Raw genomic sequence first — 14,546 nt, 5'->3', positions numbered from 1 at the left:
TGAAATAACCTAGATGGTACTTATATTTTGCTACGTCTATAGGTTTCAAAATGCATGCAGTTACTTATCTACAACATATTTTATTAAAATACAAGATAACAAGAGTGTTGACTACCGTAATTAAATTAAAATGTAGTTTAGTTTAGTATATTTTTTTGTCCACAGATCATATTTTACAACGATATTGCACATGTCATGTTAACAGTTCTGTACAGGCTGAAATAAATTGTTTTGGTATTTGCATGGGTATTTGTCATTGATACATATATACAATCTTTTGTAATAATATTTATCGATAATCAATATTAATACGCATTGATGATATATACTAAAAGGCTACATTAACTTACGCAACAATCTTCTCCATACCTAAGAAAAGTTTACAAAGATATATATATCGCCGTGCTGCTGAAAATACTAATACATTTAATCAAAATGAAAACTAATTTTTTAGATCATGTATGATGACCGTACTGCAGAAAATATTTACACATATACACATAGTGAAAACTTATATAAATCATAGATACACCATTGCACGTAGTCAGTATGTTCTCTTCTGTATTTTCAGCACTACGCTTCGTTTTTCATTTTCCTTCTTTCAGAAAATTTGTTTCCACACGAAAAAGATAGTGTTTTACTCCATTTCTAACTTTACATTACACGGCTTTGCCTGCAAGTGTTTTTTCATCTTTTTCCAACATCCAGATATAAGATGTTCCTTAATTTTTTTTAAGGTGCTCACTTCCTTTATACTCCATATGCTAAGTGTCAGTCTGTTATAAAGTAAGTTTCCCGCATTTTCAGAGTCCCTATTTGCCATTTTCAATCTTTTACAGAAGGAATGGCAGTTTTCTCTGACTTTTGTGTTGTGGTCACGTAAATCTCTGTTTGAAAATGCTGTATAATTTAGCCTACCATTAAAAGAAGTATTGTCTCATATATGTACAAACTAAGCAAAGTCAATATTTTGATTTTTTTTATTTTATTTTTTGCGGGATTCACATCGTGTTAGTTTAGCTATGCATCTGATGTCTTTCTTTTGAAGTTTTGAGATTCCCAATGTGTGCATCTGCTGCTCCTCCTCATACGGGCATATAGCACAGTACGTGTGGGAAGATAAGTCTATAGTCCATTTTTAGCAAGGTTTCTGTGTCCACCATAGAGCACAGTATTTTCATTAAGAAAACATTTGTATTTATTTTTGAACATATCTTATCGATGTGGTTATCCCATGTCAGAAATTTGTCCACCTCTATTCCCAGAAACTTTAAACAATTTATTTCTTTTAAGTCCGCATCCTCAATGCTCAGAATGAATTCCTCTGAACTGTTGGCTCTGTTTCTTTCAAATTTTGTACACATTTTTTTCTTCCTGTTGATCAACAAATTAGTTAATCTAAAATACCGTTCTACCTTTTCCAGATTCTCACTGGCTGTCCTTTCCAAATCCTTCACTGAGTCACTACAAACTAGTAAAGTTGTTTCATCAGCATACATAATCATGTTTTCATTTACAACAGTGGGAATATCGTTTACACACAAGTACTGAACCATTAGCTACTCCATATTTTACCTCTGGAAAAACAGAGACTGTTTTCTGTGTATTTCCAGATACATGTTTTATTTCGATGCACTGTTGTCTGCTTTCAACAAAGGTTTATATAATATCTGCAGCGTTTCTTCTTATGGCATAACAGTCCAGTTTTTCTATAAGAACTTTATGTCAGGTATGATCAAAAGCTTTCGAAAAGTCTTAGTATACACTAGATACTTTCCTCTGATGATCCAGTGCCTTAGTGATGAGTGTTATGAGGCTTGGCACTGCGATCTGATCGGATTTCCCCTTTCTAAATCCATATTGTGCTTCATTTAAGATGTTTTAATTCTCTATGAAGTTTATAATTCTGTCTTCTGTCACTACTTCTACTGTTTTTGACAGAACAATTATGATTGTTATGGGTCTATAGTAACCTGGATCTCCTTTCTTGTCTCTTTTAAATAGTGGGCCTACCTTGCTCCTTCTTAGACATTTTGGTAATATGCTTTCCTTAACACTACATTTATCGGTAATGTCAGAGGCTTTGCAGGATATCAAGCACAGTGTTTGACCATTTTTGCTTACATGCCATGCAGGTTTCTGTATTTTTATTTTTTAGTTCTCCAAATTTTTTGAAACTTCCAATCCATCTGTAGGGAGTAAGTATAACTGTCAGTGAGCCTTTTGATAATTTCCATGTTCTTTGATACTAATGTGGTTTCTTTTAGAGGTTTCTCCAGTACAGCTATATAGTGCTGATTAAAGAGGTTACACAGTTGTTGTGAATCTGTCACTTCTTTCCCCTCCGTTTTCAATATTATATTTGTGTGTTTTAAGACATGTGACTTGTTTCTGTTCTCATTTATATAATTCCAGATTCTTTTAGAGATAGAAGGTGCTTGCATTTCGTGTGTTTGGACGCCTGATAAATACCAGCAGCCATTTTCAGACTATGAGATAGTAAAAAGATGTATGTTGGAAGTGCCATGGCATTTTTTGAAGAGAAAAAGGAATTCGTTTCCCGAATTTAAGATATTCCATTGTCAGCAAGAAGTAATACAAGAAGAAGCAAAATTTTGGCTGCTGACAGTAAAAGTAGTTTGTTCGAAATTCTGCAGAACGACCTTGCTATGCCGTAGCACTAGATAAATCGTGCAATATTGTTGATGAAGAACAAATGTAGATTTTCGTGCGATTTTTTGATATTTGAAATAAAGAATTTAGGGGAGAACTTCTAACAGAATTGTCACTTTAAGACAAGATTCGCGGAGATTTATTCAAGACTTCGTGACACAAATCAAACATTAGTTATGATGAAAAGATGTCTCTTTCAACTGACATGGCCCTAGCGATTAAGAAAAACGACTACTAAAGAGAATCAACGGTAAGAATGCTGGGCTGCTATCTTATCAGTGCATAATTCACCAGTAGCACTTAGTGTGACTCTGAAAGAAGTAATGGGCAGGTTGATCAACTTGACTGATTTTATGAAGTCTCGTTCTGTTCTTGAGCACAGACAGTTCAAAGAGTTTTTTTTCTGAGTGCGTTTTGGCGCATTGTGACATACTGCAGTACAACAATATTCATTGGCTAAGAAAAGGTGAAGTGAATAAAAGGTCTTGAGAAATAAAAGAAGAAGTAACACCCTTGTCAATAAAATTCTTCTGGGTTTGGGATCGCATTGTCAGCTATAACATTCCGACGTTTCAGCGTTCACTTAGCAATACACCCTAAGGAAGGTGTCTTGCAATAGTCGCCCAAACTTCAGTATTTTATGGCCCTAAACCCAGAGGAAGACGGCCATGGAAACCTACATTTACAAGTAACATCATTCTTAGAAAACTTGGATTCGCAAGAAGCCATTTGGAGTTCTTAGCAAATGAACACAGTACGCTAGTTGTGGCTTTCTCAAAAGAGATTCTTAAAACATTGAAAGGCGCACAGTACCAAGCTACAAGGAAATGAAAAGTTAATATGTGAACTGATACAAAGTGTGTCTTTTCTCCATTGCATGCTGGGTATCTTTGAAAAAGACATTTTGCACTTTCCAACAATATTTGAATACAAAAATAATTCTGAAATAGATAGTTCAGTATTCTCAAATTTTATGACATATCTCAAAAGGGAACTTGTAGCAAGATTCCAAGACTTTTCAGATATAGAGAAGCTGTCGCAATTCTTAAAACTTCCTTTTGAAGTATCTCCAGCGACAGGATGGATGTAGCTGAGAAGTTATTCTGCCTTTCAAATCCTTTACTCCAAATGGAAATAACATACTTGCAGGAACACATTTACTTGCGAACATATAAAATTGCATCAACTGAAGAAGTTTGGAGTAAACATGTTCCAGAAAAACATGAAAATTGCAAAAAATTACCCACAACCTTGGTACTGTTTTTGGTTCCACATATATTTGTGAAATTTCTTTGTCAAAAATTAATGTTTTGAATAAAAAGTATAGCTCAAGATTAACGACCGCTTACCCTGAAGATTCTATTCACATAAGCTGCACACCCCACATGAACCTAAGTTTCAAAAATTGGCTCAAGACCACAAACGTAACATACATACATAAATCCTTATTCCATAGATCATGAATATGACATTTCGTAATGATGTGGAATGTATCACTTTAATATCAGTTTTTTTACACAAAATAATTAATTAATTAATTTTTTTACAGTTACTAATTCATATCTAAGAATTCATCTATTGAGCAGAAGAGTTGTCATTCAGAAATTCTTTTAATTTCCTTTTAAATGTTGGTTGGCTATCTCTCAGACTGTTAATACTATTTGGCAAATGACCAAAGGATTTTGTGACATCATAATTCACCCCTTTCTGTGCCAAAGTGAGATTTAATCCAGAATAGTGAATATCAAACTTTCTTCTAGTGTTGTTGCTATTCACTTTGCTGTTATTTTTGAATTGGGATGGGTTATTAATGACAATTTCTCACATCGATTATTTAATACAATTATGCCTATCTAACATATTCCATATTTAGTGAGTGAAAATTAAAATAAAAAGTAGTAAAAAATATTCGTTTTTTTCTGGATTTTCAGTACAAATACGCCTATCTATTGTATTTCATATTTTGTGTGAGTGAAAACAAAAATAAAATAATAGTGAACAATATACATTTTTTCTGGACCTTTTAATGCAAATGTGCCCATGTATTGTATTTCATATTAGTTTGTGAGTGAAAATCAAAATTAAAACATGAGAAAGGAAAATGAGCTTTTTCTAGATGTTGAATACAAATATGCCAATCGGTTGTTTTCATATTATTTTGTGAGTAAAAGTTAAAATAAAAAATTAGTAAGGAATTAGAGGTTTTTTCACCTGGACTGCGAAAAAAATCTTCAACTGTATCTGGACCCCATCTAAAATTACTTGCTGACACCTGCTCTAAGGATTGATTGATGAGAGGATACAGAACAAAGAAGGTCTAATGAATTTATGTCCGCAAATGCATAGTTTCCATGCTAGAGACCAATTATTCAATATTCAATACCATGCAGACACAGTTACAGAATCCATGGTTTCCTGCTAGAGGGTGGTCCTGTCCCTGATACCTCATGCCCTAGTGCCTTCACCTACTATATTAATAGGTAATGTTGAGTATAATTAACTTCTCTTGCTGACTCATCTCATAGTGGATGTGATACAGCGTTGTACTAAATGTTTCTTTATTTGAATCGAATGATTACTGGCATAATGTTTACTTATGGAAAGGCAAATGGCAATGGGCGGTGGCAGAAAGGCTGTATCAGGAGACTTATCCCCACAGATAGCAACAACAGCATTCAATATTTGCAACAGTGTTTCGCCGTTTGTCTGAGACAGGGTCGTTTCAGGAAGCAGAAATCATGAAGGACGTACCCGAAATTTTTGGACACCAGACTTGGAGGAAAATGTGATTGACACTGCAGAAGGCGACCACCATGTCAGTAGCAGGCAGTTGGAGCACCAGTAAAGCGTAAGCCAGATGACCATGTGCAAAATTCTCCACGATAATTGTTTCTAGCCGTATCACATACACCATATGAGGGCTTATTAGCAACAGACTTTCCACATCAAAAGCAGTTTTGTCACTGGTTTCTTCACCAGGCTGCGACAATTCCAGGATTTGTGTCATCCATCCTATTCACATATGAGGTCACATTTACACAGATATTTCATAACAGTCATCTGTGGGATAGTATGAGAACCCGCATTATATGGTGACAGAGAATCATCAGTATCGGTGCAGCCTGAATGCGTGGGCTGGGATAATTGGCGACCATATTTTGGGACCAGTCTTCCTTCCACATCATCTAACAGGCCAGAACAATCGCCATTCCTTATGGATGACTTTGCCCCTCCTGCTGGAAGAAGTGCTATTGATGATTCGAAGGGTTATGTGGCTGCTACATGATGGTGCTCCAGCTCACTTCGCCATTAACTTCCAGACAAATCTCAATCGTGTCTTCCATGGCTGATGGACTAGGCAAGGGTGTTGAGTTGCATGGCCTGCTCATTCATTAGATCTCAAACAGTGCGATTTCTGGTCATGGGGCCATCTCAGAAGTATTTATGCAGAGCCGATTCCAGATGTAGAGACACTGGAGCAGCGTATTCATGGTACCTTTGACACTGTTTGGATGTATCCTGGCCAATGTGAACGTGTGAGATAGGACATGCTATGGCGTGTACACACATGTATTGAGGCACATGTAAACCATTTTCAACATATACTGTAACTGTGGCAGCACGGTACAGCATGTGTTAGAATCTCTGTAACAACTTATAATTGAATAAATGGTCTGTAACATGGAAACCATGCATTTCTGGACATAAGTTCATCAGACCTTTTACGTTTCGTATCCTCTCATTGATCAGACCCTACAGTTTGCACACGGTGGAAAAATAACCCACTTATGTTCAGTTCTGCAATAGCATACTACATTTCTGTATCTCATTAGATTGAATACCTTGAATTCACTCTCCTTAAAACCATGCCATGTCATTACGAAAATATTGGACGCCTCAGCAGCTAAAAACACTTCTAATTCTTCTGATTTGTCACGTGCTTATTGGGCATTTTGATGTAGCATTTTCAAATTGAATATTTTTTATCTGTTGCTCTTTTTGGTATATTGGTTCTTTCCTATCTCTGGGTACCAAAACTGTTGGTCCTTTTGTGTGAGCTTCCTGTTCTTTGTGCTTCTTTCAATGGGTCCAGGTGCTGCACAAGCAGTTTTGGACGATCTGCTACTGATGTTTGTACTTTTGTTGCTGCAGAAAATACTACTAATCCCATGCTTTGTTGCTCCTCTTTTGCAGTTGATGTACCCTCTTCTTTTGCAGATGATGTTTTCTTTGATGGATGGTAAGATCACAACTCCAGCAGATGAGGTAATTTTAGAAGAATCTAGTGTCTCCTCTTGTTGGTCCATTGGCAAAGCATTTTTCTCTTTCGCAGTACCAGCATAAGAATGGGTTTTACTCTGTCTTTGTAATTCCATATTCAAGAAAATTTTAGGAATTTTTTCTCTTATTTAAATTTGTGATGTTACTTCTCATTTTCTGGCAAATAAATTTTTTACCTTAGTTGTTTAAGTGCCCGTCATCCCAGATCACGTAAGAAACAGATTGACCGTCCTTACGGCGGAACAGGCAACCGTAAAAATAGTTTTCCTGTCGGTCAACAGATGTCGCAGGCGACGCTACAAGGCTAACTGACCTGTCCATGTCGCGGAATTGGCAACGCTGTATCTTCGGTGACGTGAATGACGCTGATTTGTGTTCGGCTAGAGCGCCGCGCGCGAAATGCATTCGTCACACAGCTGACTGTAGACCATGATCGGCTATGGTTTTTCCCGAGTTTTCATTCGAAGAATGTAGATTAACTCCTGTAATTCCACAAACCAAGTTTATTTCTACTGTAGGGATACTTCTCACAATCATATGCGAAATGAAAAGTAATACACAATCTGCACTCGCGCAGACATGTTACTATAAGCAGTGTTGTTTTCGAGTGAAAGCTCTGTGAGGATTATTAGTGCACAGATAAAAAAAAATTAAAATAGGCAGCGTCTATAGTTTGCATGCTATGCTCGTTCTCTTCTATCCTCCTCCCTTCATTCCAGTATAAACGTTTGTTCACATGTATAAACGAATGGCACTGAACATTGGCGAATTATCTATGAATACTCATTTGCAGCAGTGTAAACGAGGTTTTACACTCGTTCACTTCGTTCGCTCTAGTATATACCAGGATTTAGAGGGATCCATGACCCAGCAGTTAGATGACGTCTATTATTCATTTATTTCACTGTTGCAATCTCAGTTCTAGAGCCATTTTCAAGTACCAAGGGAAAGGTCTTCTAAGGTAATGCTTCTTAAATTGTTTACCAAATGCTACCACATTACGCTTTGCGTTTTGTTATCCATATCTTATATTGGTTTCAGTTTTCACATTGCACACAAAAATGCCTCTACAGCCAAAATTACGATAGTGAAGTGAATAAACAGTTTAAAAAAGTTCAAATCACATCAAAGATTTCATATAAAAATTATATGACATGATTCTTGTACAGGAAGGGCTGCGACGTTATATCAGAATATAAGATCGACAAAATTTAGATAGGATCGAATGCTTAGGGATCTTTATTAATTCTTACTCGTAACTAATTTATAGATTTACCTGAATTTAAAATCCACTCGCGTAACCTTTCTTTATTTTGGACGGGAATCTGAACATTTTTAGTTCAGGATTTGTTCGTCTACTCCTTCCACAGTTGATATACTCGCAGGCCCTCGGCATGACGACTCGATCCACTACCACCGGTATGTCAGAAACAGCTGTACTTCACAGACGCCATATAGTTGAAAGCTGCACGCGTTCGGCCGATGTTGCCACATATTTCACAGAACGGAGTGCCATCTAGTGGTTGATTCCACAAGTAAGGGTGTGACGCTGTTGCCGCCTGGTGGCCGTTCCCTGACAAGGGTTGCCTGCTAGACCAAGCGATTGGACAATCTGTTTCTTAAATGATCTGGGCCGTCATGCTTAGTGAAATGTGTTCTTTCGCAGGCATGCAATTCAACAAAAGTGGCATCTGAAAACCCTTTAGATATCACCTGTAGTTTCCGATTAATGTTTTCGATTTCTTTGTTAGCACATAAAGTACGAGTTAAATCATAGTGCCAGACTATACTGGACAGGATGACATTTACATTTGGTAGACTGTTGATGGCTTTCACTGTTGCTCTGATAGTTTGTTTGCATTGTTATGACACACAGCGTTAGATTCCCCCCATTAAGATAACGACGTCGTTTTCCTTTAATAATTCTTATAGTTTTTGGAGTCTTTTATTACCTCATGGATGGGGGTACACCATGTCTTACGAAGGATGTCACATTGAAGTTCATTTCACTTAGTTTCCACGTAATATTACATCTATGGCTATCGTAGAGAAGCAGAAACTGTCTTTCTTATTACGCATGGCACTGTACTTGTAGTTGTTACATGTAGGTCTGTTTCTGCCATCCAGTTTCATTTAGTTATTTTGCACTTCTGGGAATTCGAAGTGAAAATTCACTCTATCAGTCGAAACACTTGCTTCCCCAGTGCTTCAGTTTCCATACCGCTAATTTGCTCGTCCGTAAGCGCTTCGAAAGTGTTTTTAGTATACTTAAAAGACGTGGGCAATTGATAACTTTGGTCCACTCGTAGCTAGAACTGGTCGGTTCTGCGACCTTCCTTTTGTTGTTGGTTTAAAGTTAACATATATCGCAAGTTGATCTAGACAGTTATTTCTTGACTTAGTGTTGCTCCATGAGGAGCGAAGAAAATTAAGAAAACCGGAAAGTGAGTGGACTTTGTTATGAGACAGGATAACGAGAGGACGTGTAGGAAATGTGTTCGATGAAACACTCATTGTTAGCCGCCATATTGTATAATTTTTGTTTTTGAGATTCACTAGCAATGTGTAATGTTAATGTGGATTTTAGTAACGGTCATAATACAGTTTGTTGCATTTCAAAGGTAATTGTGCGTATTTAATTTTGAGCAAAGGATTCTGTGATGAACTATTATCTACTACAAGCTTGTTTAGGACTTCGAACATTTGATGGACGACGTTTGCTGTCGAACCTGCTTCAATAACACAGTCAAAATCATGGAGAAATTTTTCTCTACTAAAAAGAACTCATTTCACTCGTAGACAACCATCGAATGACCAAATGCGAATGGCAGTGTTCCAATTCGAGAAGATCCTATAGAAGTTTTCTTTCTCTTACGTCTCAAGAATTTTACAGGCATTCGTCGCAGTCTGCAGCTGCTTCTCACCACGAGAGTAACTTGTCTACGCGTACGAGTTTGTGTTCGCTGGGTAGAGGTCGACGCCGTTTGAGATATTGTCCTTCACAGAGATACAGAGACACTATACACACTAGTTCAATAACAGCGAGTTTAATATTACCAGCTTGAAAAACATTATTTTTTTTCTTTTGAGCAGCAATATTATAGTGGTGAGCGATTTTCTGATGGATTCCAAAGTCTGGACGAACTTTTTTGCTGCTGGAAGATACTGATGAAGAACTTAAACAGTACTTTCTTCAGTTCCAGCACGCAACTTCAAGATTGCAGTTGCCTGACGATCACACATTTTTATGTCACAGTTACAAGCTTCCTTGGGCTTGACAGACACGAAAGTGTAACCCGTACATGCGTTTTACTGCACACAGTCTAATAACTTGAACAACTCTTTCTTTGCAATGTCTGCATGATCTGCAGAACCGTCAAGTTCAAATCAGAGTTCTGTCATCAGAAGAAATGAAGGTGCGCTTGCAGTTGTGCTCGAGATGTTCTTAGCTCTCGAAGATGGAACTGGAGCTGTATTTCTCGAAGGCAACCATAGTTCCAAGTTTTCTCAAACTTCCAATGGAAATTTATAGTCTTTACAACACTTTCTCGTCCTATTTGTTAAAAAAGGCGGTGCTCTGCATTCTGGCCCATAAGAGACAATCGGGACTGCCGTGTCATCATCTGTCAACAGCGTTATTCGGATGCCCTATGGGGGGGCATCGGATCAGCACGCTTCTGTCCTGACCGTTGTCAGCTTTCTTGACTTTGGCACCACTTCTTCTCATTCTAGTAGCTTCTCAGTTGTCATCATGTAGTTGAGTGGACTCCATTCAGTCCCTCTAACAAGTAAAAATCTCTGGCACAGTACCGGGAAGCATTTCAGCCATACACTCTGACCACCGAGCTATGGGGGCAGGCCCATCCTATAAAGCCCTGCTTTTACTGTAATTATTCAGTTTAACACTTGCAATGACATTCTGTGTGTAGTTTGTGTTTTACAACTTTTCATGGCACTGAAAAATTCTTTCTACCTCTGCATTTCACCATGCCAAAATTAGTAAAGAAGTTTCTAAATGCACTAAATACTCCAACAGAACAATGCCCAAAGTATCTCTATAGTCACCATCTCATATCAGAATTGCAGGTTCTCTGTTTCTTTCCATTTAACAAACGTTAAATTTTACTACTGAAATTCTGCTTTTGTGATCGTTTCGCTAGGGACTTGTAGATTTGTTGTTATTGGTATTCTTTGACTAGAGAAAATAATTTGAAACTTACAACACTGACATGTTTCTCAAAAGTTAATACAATCAGGAAGTATTGTGTATAATTCAATATGTAACTTAAGAAAGAAAGTAACACGTTTTCCTGTATTCTGTTTCTTCTTCAGTAAGCAGTTTTAAATTGTGTAATGTTTGCTCAATTTCAAATGCTAAATACGCATGATAATGTACATAGCTTTCAAGGTTCTCTGCCAAAAAATCCTTTGTGGAGGTAGGGAGAACGAATGTCTTTGCAATACCTTCCATGAAAACTATTAACTCTTCCAGCTGCTTAGAAGAAGCTACAACCTAGGTTTCAACTGACATATTTACCCTTTACACAAAGGCAAATTTAAATTCGTCGACAAACATTTTGAAGCCGACGAAATCGCGAACTGTAATGAGTGACATTCACATTGAATCATGATGAGATAGGGTTACTCATTTCACAACCTTAATATTAATCCATGTTATTACACTTGTGTTATACACTCCAATTCCTTTCATGTTCTTGATTCACATAATATTTGCAGTATACATGCACTTACACTTTAGGTGTCACAGTTTTGTAGCTCAGAAGGACAAAACAAGTTGAGTCCAACGATGTACATATAAAATCACAAGGGTGAAAGTTATATAGGGATTTTCAGTAACACGACCATGGTTTAGTCCCAGGCCACTTGGAGCGCTGCAAGTTTATCAATCCATCATCTTGGTTCTTTACTGGGTGTTTGCAGTCTACCATATTTGTTTGGGTTTTGTTCAAAACAAATGCTGGTTTCATATAACAGTGTTCCTGATTATGACTTCGTGTGTATATTGTACTATCTGAATTGCAATTATGACTATGTGTTTTACTAGGAAAGTTAAGAAAGGTAAGAAAACGTTTTTGCTTAGCAGCAGTGATGGGATACAAACTGAAAACTACCTGAGCAGTCAGCATCAAACATTCAGTATTCAGGATGAAGATGTGGAGCACAAATGGAAAAAAATTCAAAAGCATCTTTCAGCATGTCTTAGACAAGTATGTTATAAGCAAGGTCTTAAGGGATGGGAAAAACCCATCGTAGTTTAATACCCATATTATAAAACTGCTACATAAACAAAGGAAGCTTCATCACAGATTCAAAAGAGGACAATACCTATTAGACAAACAAAATCTGAGGGTAAAGAGAGCAATGAGAGAGATTGTTTACCAATCTCAGTACAAGCCCTGAGAGGTTTTGGTGTTATGTAAAATCAGTAAGCGGTTCGAAATCATCTATTCACTCGGTGACCATACTGACATCGAATCAGATGATAACAGAGTGAAGGCCGAAATACTGAATTCGGTTTTCCGAAATTGTTTCACCGAAGAAGATCGTATCATGGTCGCTGATGTCAATCATCATACAAATGTCTATGTGGCAGATACTGAGACAACCGATGATGAATTATAAAAGCATCTACAATTGCTTCGTAATTGGAAAGCATCATGACCAGGTGAAATACCTGTGAGTTTCTACCAAAATTACGTGGAAGAATTCACTGCCTTTCTAGCAGTAGTTTATCGCAGATTGCTGGAGGAACGAAACGTGCCTAGCGACGGAAAAAAAACGCTGGTCATTCTCTTTATAGGACAGATTCACATATTTATAGGCCTAGGTCGCTGAAGTCAGTCTGCCGTAGTATTATAGAACACGTTTTACATTCAAGAATTATGACGATTTTGCAGAATGAAAATATCCTCCATAAAAATCGACACAGATTCCGCAGAGATCTTTCGAAACTCAGCTCGCTCTGTTCTTCTATGATATCCATGATGGTGCAAAGGTTGATGCCGTATTCCTTGACTTCAGAAAGACTTTTGACAACGCCCAGGACTGCCGTTTAGGGAAAAAATATACGAGCTTACCAGGTATTGGACCACATCTGCGACTGGATTCAGGGGTTCCTTGGAGATAAAACTCAATACGTCGTTCTTAAAAGAAAGAAATCGACAGATGTAAATGTAATTTCCGGAATACCCTAAGGAAGTGTAATAGGACCGTTACTGTGACTCTTCAACTTCCAACAGCGTATTTCTTGAATGAGATTTTCACTCTGCAGCGGAGTGTGCGCTGATATGAAACTTCCTGGCAGATTAAAACTGTGTGCCCGACCGAGACTCGAACTCGGGACCTTTGCCTTTCGCGGGCAAGTGCTCTACCAACTGAGCTACCGAAGCACGACTCACGCCCGGTACTCACAGCTCTACTTCTGCCAGTACCTCGTCTCCTACCTTCCAAACTTTACAGAAGCTCTCCTGCGAACCATGCAGAACTAGCACTCCTGAAAGAAAGGATATTGCGGAGACATGGCTTAGCCACAGCCTGGGGGATGTTTCCAGAATGAGATTTTCACTCTGCAGCGGAGTGTGCGCTGATATGAAACTTCCTGGCAGATTAAAACTGTGTGCCCGACCGAGACTCGAACTCGGGACCTTTGCCTTTCGCGGGCAAGTGCTCTACCAACAGAGCTACCGAAGCACGACTCACGCCCGGTACTCACAGCTTTACTTCTGCCAGTACTTCGTCTCCTACCTTCCAAACTTTACAGAAGCTGTCCTGCGAACCTTGCAGAACTAGCACTCCTGAAAGAAAGGATACTGCGGAGACATGGCTTAGCCACAGGCTGGGGGATGTTTCCAGAATGAAAATCTCTGGTGTTGTGATTTGCTGTGAGACACACGCTGACAGTGAAGACAGTTCATTGTATGACCTTTTGTTTGTCTTTAGAATTATTACTTTTGCTTCTTCGTCTAACAGTCTACACTTTACAAAACTCAGTTTCAATTGCTCACTTGGCAAAGTTTCCAGAGCCGTAACAACAACAATTCTGGCGGCATTGTTAGTAACAAATTTCACACTGTATCAGTTTCATCAATAATAGTATCTGATGTTCCAAATCACATATTAACTTATCAAAATTTCAAAAAATGATTTTCAAGAATATCGTTATTTGCATTAAACTTCATGGTCAACAGAGCCTTTCTTAATAAAAGTTAATTACCCATACCTTTCTGCTCAAAGGTTTGTGTTAATGAATTCCACAAATCATAGGCAGTTTTCTTGTACTTGATATACTTCAACTAGCTATGTAATTTTTTGGATTATTTATGACTTACACTTCTTATAATTTTTGCTAAGTTCTCCAAGAAGAGCTTCCTTCTCTTTCATATTGTTCAACTGTGTCATCCAGGGTAGACTCTACCATTTCCATGTAGGAGTTTTCCACAGAACTCAATAATTCTAGGTGTTTCAATCTTAAATTTCCAGTTGCTAAAATTTGTGCCATCAAACAGTGGTATCCTGTATTTCTCTATCTCCTGGGCCATGACTATGAATTATGTATTGAAATAATTAATTAT

The sequence above is a fragment of the Schistocerca piceifrons genome, chromosome 4 (assembly GCF_021461385.2).
Source record: "Schistocerca piceifrons isolate TAMUIC-IGC-003096 chromosome 4, iqSchPice1.1, whole genome shotgun sequence".
In the NCBI taxonomy this organism is placed as follows: Eukaryota; Metazoa; Arthropoda; class Insecta; order Orthoptera; family Acrididae; genus Schistocerca; species Schistocerca piceifrons.
This window is presented reverse-complemented; position numbering follows the sequence as displayed.